This window comes from Microtus oregoni, unplaced genomic scaffold (assembly GCF_018167655.1).
Source record: "Microtus oregoni isolate MIOR12 unplaced genomic scaffold, Mior012 000019F_ref0000042, whole genome shotgun sequence".
In the NCBI taxonomy this organism is placed as follows: Eukaryota; Metazoa; Chordata; class Mammalia; order Rodentia; family Cricetidae; genus Microtus; species Microtus oregoni.
This window is the reverse complement of record NW_024543078.1, coordinates 13,037,621-13,046,291: the sequence shown is the minus strand read 5'-3', so window position 1 is coordinate 13,046,291 and position 8,671 is coordinate 13,037,621.

The following is an 8,671-nucleotide window of genomic DNA, read 5'->3' as shown; positions in this document are numbered from 1 at the left end:
GCTGTTATATGCAAAAAATCTATTTCATTTTACTAGAAATATATGCGGGAGCATTGTCAATCTTAACATGTACAGGTATCCTCATGATGGCCATAACTTCTAATAAATGTATAATTACAGAATCAACCCCTTCAGAACTCAAAGCAGTTGTGCATTAAAATCATGAAGAAGTATCTATGGTATGGTGTACATATTTTAATTTTCCAAACTCTGTGAAATGAAACACATCCATCTGCCAAATTCCATTTCTTTGAGCACCCTTTGGAGTTTGATTATTAAAAAAAAGTAAAATATTTTCTTATAATTTTCTTGACTAGTTAGTTGCCAAGTGATAGGAAAAAGTTTTTCAAGACCCTTGCTATTAACATGTTTCTTATGAAATTTTGAGACTTCCAACACATTTCCTACTAATTGATAATCAATTTCATCATTTCCTTGTGCTAGTGGGCCTGGTAGTCATGTATGGGACCTGATATGTACAAGGCATGTTTTCTATCTCTGATTATTTCTTGTAATTGAATAAATAACAAAGTTAATTCTGAAGCATCTGAAATATGTTCAGCAGTTTCAATATGTAAACAACTCTTTCTGCAATTGAGAGTAACTATATTAAGAGGTTCTAGGAAATCTAATAATACTATGAGAATAGTTTATAATTTTGGCTTTTTAACAAAATCATAAGGGCGTTGAGCCACTTTACTTAAATTTCCTGACTTATGATGTGCCTTTTTTGCATCAGTATAAAATGTAGGGGTTCCAGAAATTGGTTTTCCCTGTACAATGAGAGGATGAATCCAATTAGTTCACTTTATAAACTGAAGTCTCTTGACTTTGGGTTATTTGTTGTTACTCTCTTCTAAACAATTACTGCAAGCTCTTTGCCATGCTCATTTTCTGTCCATAACGAGGAAATTTCAGCATTAGTAAAAGGTATGATGGTTCTATTCCTGCTAATTGATAAAGTCTTCAATTTTCCTTTCAGGATCAATTCAGAAACCTTTTCTACATAGGTCTTTAAGTTTTTACTCTGTGTTGTAAAAATATTCATTATAAGATATTATCTTCTCTCTGCATTAGAATTCCAGTGATAGAATGTGTAGAAGGTAAAACAACCAGAATACATCCAAGCTGTGTACCAAATGATACACATGTGCATCTGGTAATGGTAACTTCTTTTCTACCAAAGTCAGTTCTTTTTCAACCTCAGATAATAATTTGCTTGGACTATTTAAGTTCTTATTGTCTTGTAAGGTTTGAAATAAATTATTTAGTTCTTAAATTGTCAATCCACTTATGGGTCATAACAAGTTAATATCTCCCAGCAATTTTTGAAAATCATTAGAAGTTTGTAATTAATCTCCCCTGTATAGCATAAGGTCAAGGTGTGATCATCAAATGTAACCTGTCTTTCCATATCAGCATAATGGCCCTCCCCAAGGATTTAATCTTGAGAAACCACATAACTTCTAGCCTTACCTCAATGTTCAATGGCCCCAGCTTAATATCTCCACCAGATTCTCCACTCTAACTGAGAATCAGCTTCCAATACTGATGTGACTAACTTTTTCCAGTTTTGTGGAATAATTATGTTGCGAGTGGCCAATGAATTTAACATTTGCCTCACAAAAGGTGAGTGCATACCATATCAAACTATTCCTTCCTTAAATCTCTTCAAACATGACATTTCTATAGGATCCCAGTTAACTTCTGAATAGCCTTGTAGATGCTTATTATCTGCTGGTCATTCTTGCATAGTTACTGGATAAATTTTTCTAATAACTTTAGGCTACTCCTCTTCAGTGTCATAATACAATGGTTTAGTAACTTCTGTTTCAAGATCTTCTCTGCGAGAATATCTTTCTTAATTTTATTAGTCTATACTTGTAAGTATTTTATCTTTATCAGTCAATTTTTCTATTTGGCACTGATATCAAACAACATTTTTAGTGATAAAAGAAGAATGACCAAAACGATAATTGCCATTATGTTAATTCCAGCTACATTGATTATTCTTCATTTAATGGTTCCATGTTCAAACCATCCATTGTGGAACTATACAGAGACCTAACTCTGTGCATTGCAATATGTCCCATTTTTAATGTGGGGGAAAATTCTCTTTTTTAAAAACTAATTCCCCCCTTAAGAATTTCCAGTTTTCTCACCAGATCTGCTGATGATGACAGGGAAGTGTGAGGGTAACTGTCACTGCACAGCACAGCTGGGCCGAGAACACAGGCAGTGCACAGCCTGACTGCAGGCAATTACAACTGCTCACATACAGCTGTGAGCTGAGACTGTGTGGCAGTTGCAACAACAAAAGAAGCCCAAGTGGGTGCTGAGCTGGTTACTCTAGTGTGACAGCATCCTGAAGAGGGGTCCAGGGGAAGCCCTCAACCCATGAGGAGAAGGAGTCAAGAAGCTATTCATCTGAGAAGCAGACACAGGAATGTGCAGAAGGAGCTCCTGTGGCAGGAGCTTCCTGAAGGCAAAGTCAGCCAGTCATGGGTGGGTAATTCTGATGTTCGGAGCCCAGGCACCTGTGGAGTTTCGGGCCTTTGAAGTTTGGGTGGCAACTGGAGACTGTTGCAGAGAGTCTGCAGCAGGAAAATCCCAGACTTGCTCAGAGACTTTGGAGCAAGGAAGGAAAAGCCAGTCAGCTCTGGCAGCTGTGGCAACTGCAAAGCCAGTGGTGAGCACCTATTTTGTGCTGTCATGTCTTAAGTTGGATGCCAGGCAATGCATTTATCTAATTATTCTTTATTAATAAAAAATCGGGAGTCAAATGTTGGGGTAAGATCCTGAATGATCAGAGAAGAGGTCACCAATCATATCCTCTCTCTTCTATTCCTCAATCAAAAGACTTGAGATCTTCTCTCAGCCCTGCCTTGCTACTTTCTGACTCCTATCTGGCCTCCGTCCAAGACCGCTATAGTTAATTTTGGTCTGTTAGTGGCTAGCTCTGCCCTCTGACTCCAAACAAGTTTTATTGTCAGAATATGATCAATATATCATAAGACATTAACCAACCCTCCTAAATGATGATAAATATCCATTACCCATCAAATTACCAAAAACCACCCATCCCACTTCTTGTGAATGTGGGCATCATGTTCTTAAAATTACTTCCTGTTGCCTAATGACAATGGCATCTTTGAGAAAATTGAGATAATGGTCAAGTCCTGGGAAAGGTACCTGTATAATTTGTTGTTCAGTCTCTGTGTATTGGGAAAGCACAGGGCTTATCTGGAGTCCTGGCTGGAATAGTCTGAGAGCCTGGAGCATCTTAGCTAGCCACTTTGAAGATGTTTTGGATGTAGATTGTTGGGGAAACTGCAAAAGGCATTCTGAGAGGCTGTATCACCTGTCTTCTTTGTTGTCTGGTTCTTTATTTTCTGAAAACACACAGACTTTTCAAGGTAACATACATATCTACATTAACACAATTTTGGAATGTTCTATGTGTATAAATCAGCTAAAGATGATTTTTGTTTTATGTTTGTATAGGTAAAAACCATCTGTCAGTTTTATCAGTCCATTTGTACTGCATCACTAAACTGTCGTGAGGACTCTGTAGCTAATAAGATTTATCACGTCTCATCCAGTCTCAGAGCTGTTTCTGTAGCAGAGGGATCAGCTTATATGCAACCTGTCTTGTATGTTTTCTTTTTTCTTCCTTTGTGCTTGGAGTCAAGATCCTCATGAGGTCTTCCCTGATGAAATCTAATCTCCATTAATTTTGAAGGAATCTATAACTTTTTGTTTTCTGTGGAAACAGATATATAACATCTCCCCTGACACAACATATTTCCTGACTTCCATTATGAAGTTAAGACATCCTTAAAATATATAGCCTGGTTTAATTTAGAATGTGATTTTTTTCCACAATCCAATCTCAGTAGCTGTTGGATTTTTGTTGTTGTTGTTGTTCATTAGCATGTAGAAAGTTTAGTCAACAAAGTAGCATATAGTATTCATATGTCCTGTGTATTTTCAATCCTTATCTGGTTTACATATGTGTGTGTGTATGTGTACATATGTATTTGTACTTTATTCTTTCCTTAAAGATTTTTCTTTTTAAACTACTTCTTTTCCTATGACTGTTTATCCCCATTTTCTTTTCTTTCTTTAGTATCTAAGCACATTTTTAAGAATATTGTACCTGTTTAGAGGTTTTTGTTGGTCTGGATCTGGCTTTTTGCACCTCTGTAGCATTTCTCTGACCACGTGAGACAAATCTTAAAAGGCCACGACAACTGCCATGCAGCTAGGCTTATCACATGGTGCTGGTGGCTGACTCTGCCCCCTTCAGGCCCTCAGGCAGCAGCAGAACCATCACCTAAAGGTCCCAGCTGCTCCTAACTGTCCCAGATCTGGTCACTCTGCACTTGTCTGCAGAACAGGGCCTTCGAAAGGAGTGCAGTTCTCTACACATCAAGCACTGGGTCTGCCCGAGAGACCGCAGCCACCAGGAAGCCACATCCGATTCCATGTTTGTAACTTTTTTCAACTTTCTCAGGCCCTATGTGGATTTATGTGCCCCACACTGGGCACCAACGGTGGTTGATCTTTTTTTATCCACTTTCTTTTGAGGCCACCAACCCCGAACTAATGACATGGAACCTTCTTATTAATTAATAAGCTTGATCTTTAACTTAGGTTTGCTTCCAGCTAATTCCTAACTTTTATTCATTTACATTCTGGCATGTGGATCTTTATCTCTTTTCAGTACCATGGGTATAATGCCCTCTATATCTTGCTAGTGTCTCCTGCCATTCCTCCACTCATCCCAAGTTCTTCTCTCTCCCTGGAAATCTCACCTATTCTCTCCTGCCTAGCTATTGGCCATTCAGCTCTTTATTAAACCAATGAGATGGCACCTTGGCAAAGACACATCTTCTCAGTGTACAAAAAGATTATCCCACAGCAATAATGTTTTTATTCTTTTGAGAATTCCATACTCTGCATTTTGATTATTATCTCCCTCCCTCAATTCCCATCATACCCACCTTCAGCTTCCTACCCAGCCAACTTCATATTCACTCATTTCTTTTCTTCTCCTTTTTAACTCTTCGAATCCCATTCATGTTACCTAAATACTCTTGAGTATGGAGCCTGCACCGAAGCTTTGTCATCTTACCAGGGTCACACCTTTAAAACTAAACTAAACTAAAAACCTGACCAACCCTAGTGACTATCATATACCAAAGCTCCTTAGATAGAGGTAGGATTTTGTGTCCATATACCCTCTTCCATGCTGATATTTGCCTGGGTTGAGTTTGCACAGGTCTTAAGTATGCTGTCACAACCACTGTTGAGTTCATATGTGTGATTAGAATTGCTTCTCAGTACATACTGAGTAAGAAATACTTAGTGTCTTGTATAGGATCATATCTTCAAATAAGGCTACTTTGACTTCTTTCTTTCACATCACCCTCCTTCACATGTATTATTGCTCTAGCATAGACTTCAAGGCCTATGCTCAACAGGGATGGTGAGATGTCATCCTTGTCATATGCTCGATGTTAGTGGCAATGCTTTGTGTTTATCTCTAACTTGAGGTTGGGTGGCTTGTTGCCTTTAATAAGTTGAGATATATCCTCTATATCCCTAGATTCTCCAAAACTTTGGTCATGAAAGGACTTTGAATTTTGTCAAAGACCTTTTCTAAGTCCAATAAGATGATCATGTGGTTTTTATCCTTAGGTCATTTTATGTGGTAGATTACATGTATTTGTTTATTTTTACTTTTTACTTAAAAAAAAAACAAAGGTCTTACTATGTATTTTTAGTTGGCTTGTGACTCACTATGAAGACTAGACTGGTCTCAAACTCAGAGACTTACCTACCTCTGCCTTCCTAAAGTCATGTGCTGCCATGCCTGGCTCAGATTATATTTGTTGATTTATGCATTTGAACCACACCTCCATCTCTGGAATGAAGCCAACTTGATCATGGTAGATAATCTTTTTGATGTGCTTTTGAATTCTGTTGCAAAAATGTTTTATTGAGAATTTTTATTTTTGTGTCTGTGTTCATCAGATTGGCCTATAATTTCTTTCTTTTTTTGTTAAATCTTTGTCTGCTCTTTTTGTCTTTTTGTGTAAGAGCAATGTCAGCTTAAAAATAGAATTTAGAATTATTCTTTCCTTTTCTATTTTACAGAATAATTTAGGGGGTGTTAGTGTCAGCTCAAGAAGTTTTGGTGGACTTTTGAGCTATATGCAGATATTACTGGGTTTTGTTATTTGGGGGAATCTATATTACTGCTTCTATCTCATTGGTTGTTATGGGTCTATTTAAATTATTTGCTCCATTTTATTTAACTTTGGTAGGTCACATATGTCTAGACTTCATCTATTTCTTTTAGATTTTCATGTTTAGTGGCATATAGGTTTTTTAAAGCATGTCTTTATGATTATTTGAATTTCCTTTATCAGTTGCAATGTTTAAAGTCTCCTTGTCATGTGTTAGTATAGTTATGCCTGCTCGTACTCAGTTTCATTTGCTAGGATTGCCCTTTGCCACGCTTTTACCGTAAAGTGGTATCTTAAGGTTTCTATTGCTGTGAAGAGACACCATGATCGTGGCAGCTTTTATAACAAAAAACATTTAATTGAGGTGGCTCACTTACAGTTTCAGAGGTTCTGTTCATTATCGTCATGGTGGGGAGCATGGCAGTGTGCAGACAGGCGTGGTGCTGGCTTCCTCTTGATCAGAAGGCAACAGGAAATGGTCTCAAGGTCACAGTGAGCAAACTTTAGCAAAAGAAAGCTCAAAGCCTGCCCCCACAGTGATACACTTCCTCCAACAAGGTCACGCCTACTTCAACAAGGCCACACCTCCTAACAGTGCCACTCCTTCGACTTTATGGGGGCCAATTACATTCAAACTACCATAGGTGGAATCTGTCATTAATGGAGAGATGTGCTTTTTAGAGGCAAAAAAGATGGACCCTGTTTTTTTTTGATTTTTCTAGACAGGGTTTCTCCGTAGCTTTTTTGGTTCCTGTCCTGGAACTAGTTCTTGTAGACCAGGCTGGCCTCGAACTCACAGAGATCCGCCTGCCTCTGCCTCTCGAGTGCTGGGATTAAAGGCGTGCGCCACCACCGCCCGGCCTTGGACCCTGTTTTTTAATTCAGTCTGTTAGTCTGTATTTTTTGGAGGGGGTGGTAGATTGAATATGACTGGTAATTTTTCTGGGTATTATACTCTGGGATGGCATCTGTAGTCCTTCAGAATGTATAGCACATTAGTCTAGGGTCCGGTTGGCTTTCGAAGTCTCCATTGAAAAGTCCATTGTTATTCTAGTGCCAATGCTTTTATCGGCAAGTGCCTTTCCTCTCTTGCCACTTTAATGCACTTTCTTTGTCTTGTGTATTTGGTGTTTTATTATGTGACACAAAAGCTTTCTTTCCTGGTCCTGTCTAGTTGGTGTTCTTTATCCCTCTTTTACCTTAATAAGCATCTTTTTTTTTCATAGAGTTAGTAACTTTTTCATGATTTTGTTGAAATGTTTTCTGTGCCTCTGTTCTGAGTCTTTTCTCATTCTTCTACACCCACAGTTCTCTACTTGTGGGTTTCAAGTCTGGAGGAGGGAGCAGTGTCAAATGACCCTTTCACAGGGGTTGCCTAAGACCACTGGAAAACATAGATATTTACATTACAATTCATAACAGTAGCAACATCACAGTTATGAAGTAGCAATGAAAATAATTTTAAGGTTGGGGATCGCCACAGCACAAGGGACTGTATTAAAGGGTCGCAGCATAAGAAGGTTGAGAATCACCTATTATTCGTACCTTTGCCTTTTTATATAGTGACCCAGAGTTTCTGCATGTTGGGTTCAACATTTTCTTAGACTGAATGTGTTCCTCTACCTTGTCTTCAAGACCTGATATTCTCTCTTCCATGTGGTCCATAAGTTAAGCTTAACTCTGAGTTTTTTGTTTGACTTCTTGAGTTTTTCATGTCGTTTTATTTAAACTTATTATTCTCTTTTCATATCTTGAATTGTTTTCATGATTATTCAAGATGTTTGTGTTTCCTAGACTTCATTCAGGCATTTACTCACATGTTCTTTGAGTTCCTTGGACGTATTTATAATTGCAATTTTGAAATTATTACCTTGTGCCAAGTTGATTTTCTCGGGGATCATTGTGCTATGGGTTCTAATCTCTAGAAGAGACATATCATCTTGGTTTTTTCATGTTGTTTGTATGTTTGCAATAGGAGCGAGGTATCTGGAATTTAGTCACTGGTGGTATTTCTTGATATGGATATGTGGTCACTCTTGAGTGGGTATTTGAATCTTTGTTTGTTGTTACCCCAGTTTGTCAGGCTGTGCACCAACTCAATGTTTCTTGGTGTTCAGTCTTGGGAACCTGTGTGTTCATGTACAAATGGAGTGTCAAAAGTGACCTTAATTCAATTAGGCATAGGCACAACTTCTCAGCCTAGGAGAAGTTTAAAAGACTCTCGCTGCTGATCTGTGGGTGTCTATGGAGGGATTATGGGGTTTTCAAGTGGCCCTTGAATGTCAGAGGATGGAGTCACAATGAAAGTGGAGGTACTCTATGGGGACAGAGCACAGAATGCCATACCATCCTCAGATAGAGGTGGGTGAGGTTGAATCCAGCCAAAGTCCTAAGCACACTTGGCCTACACTGAGGGC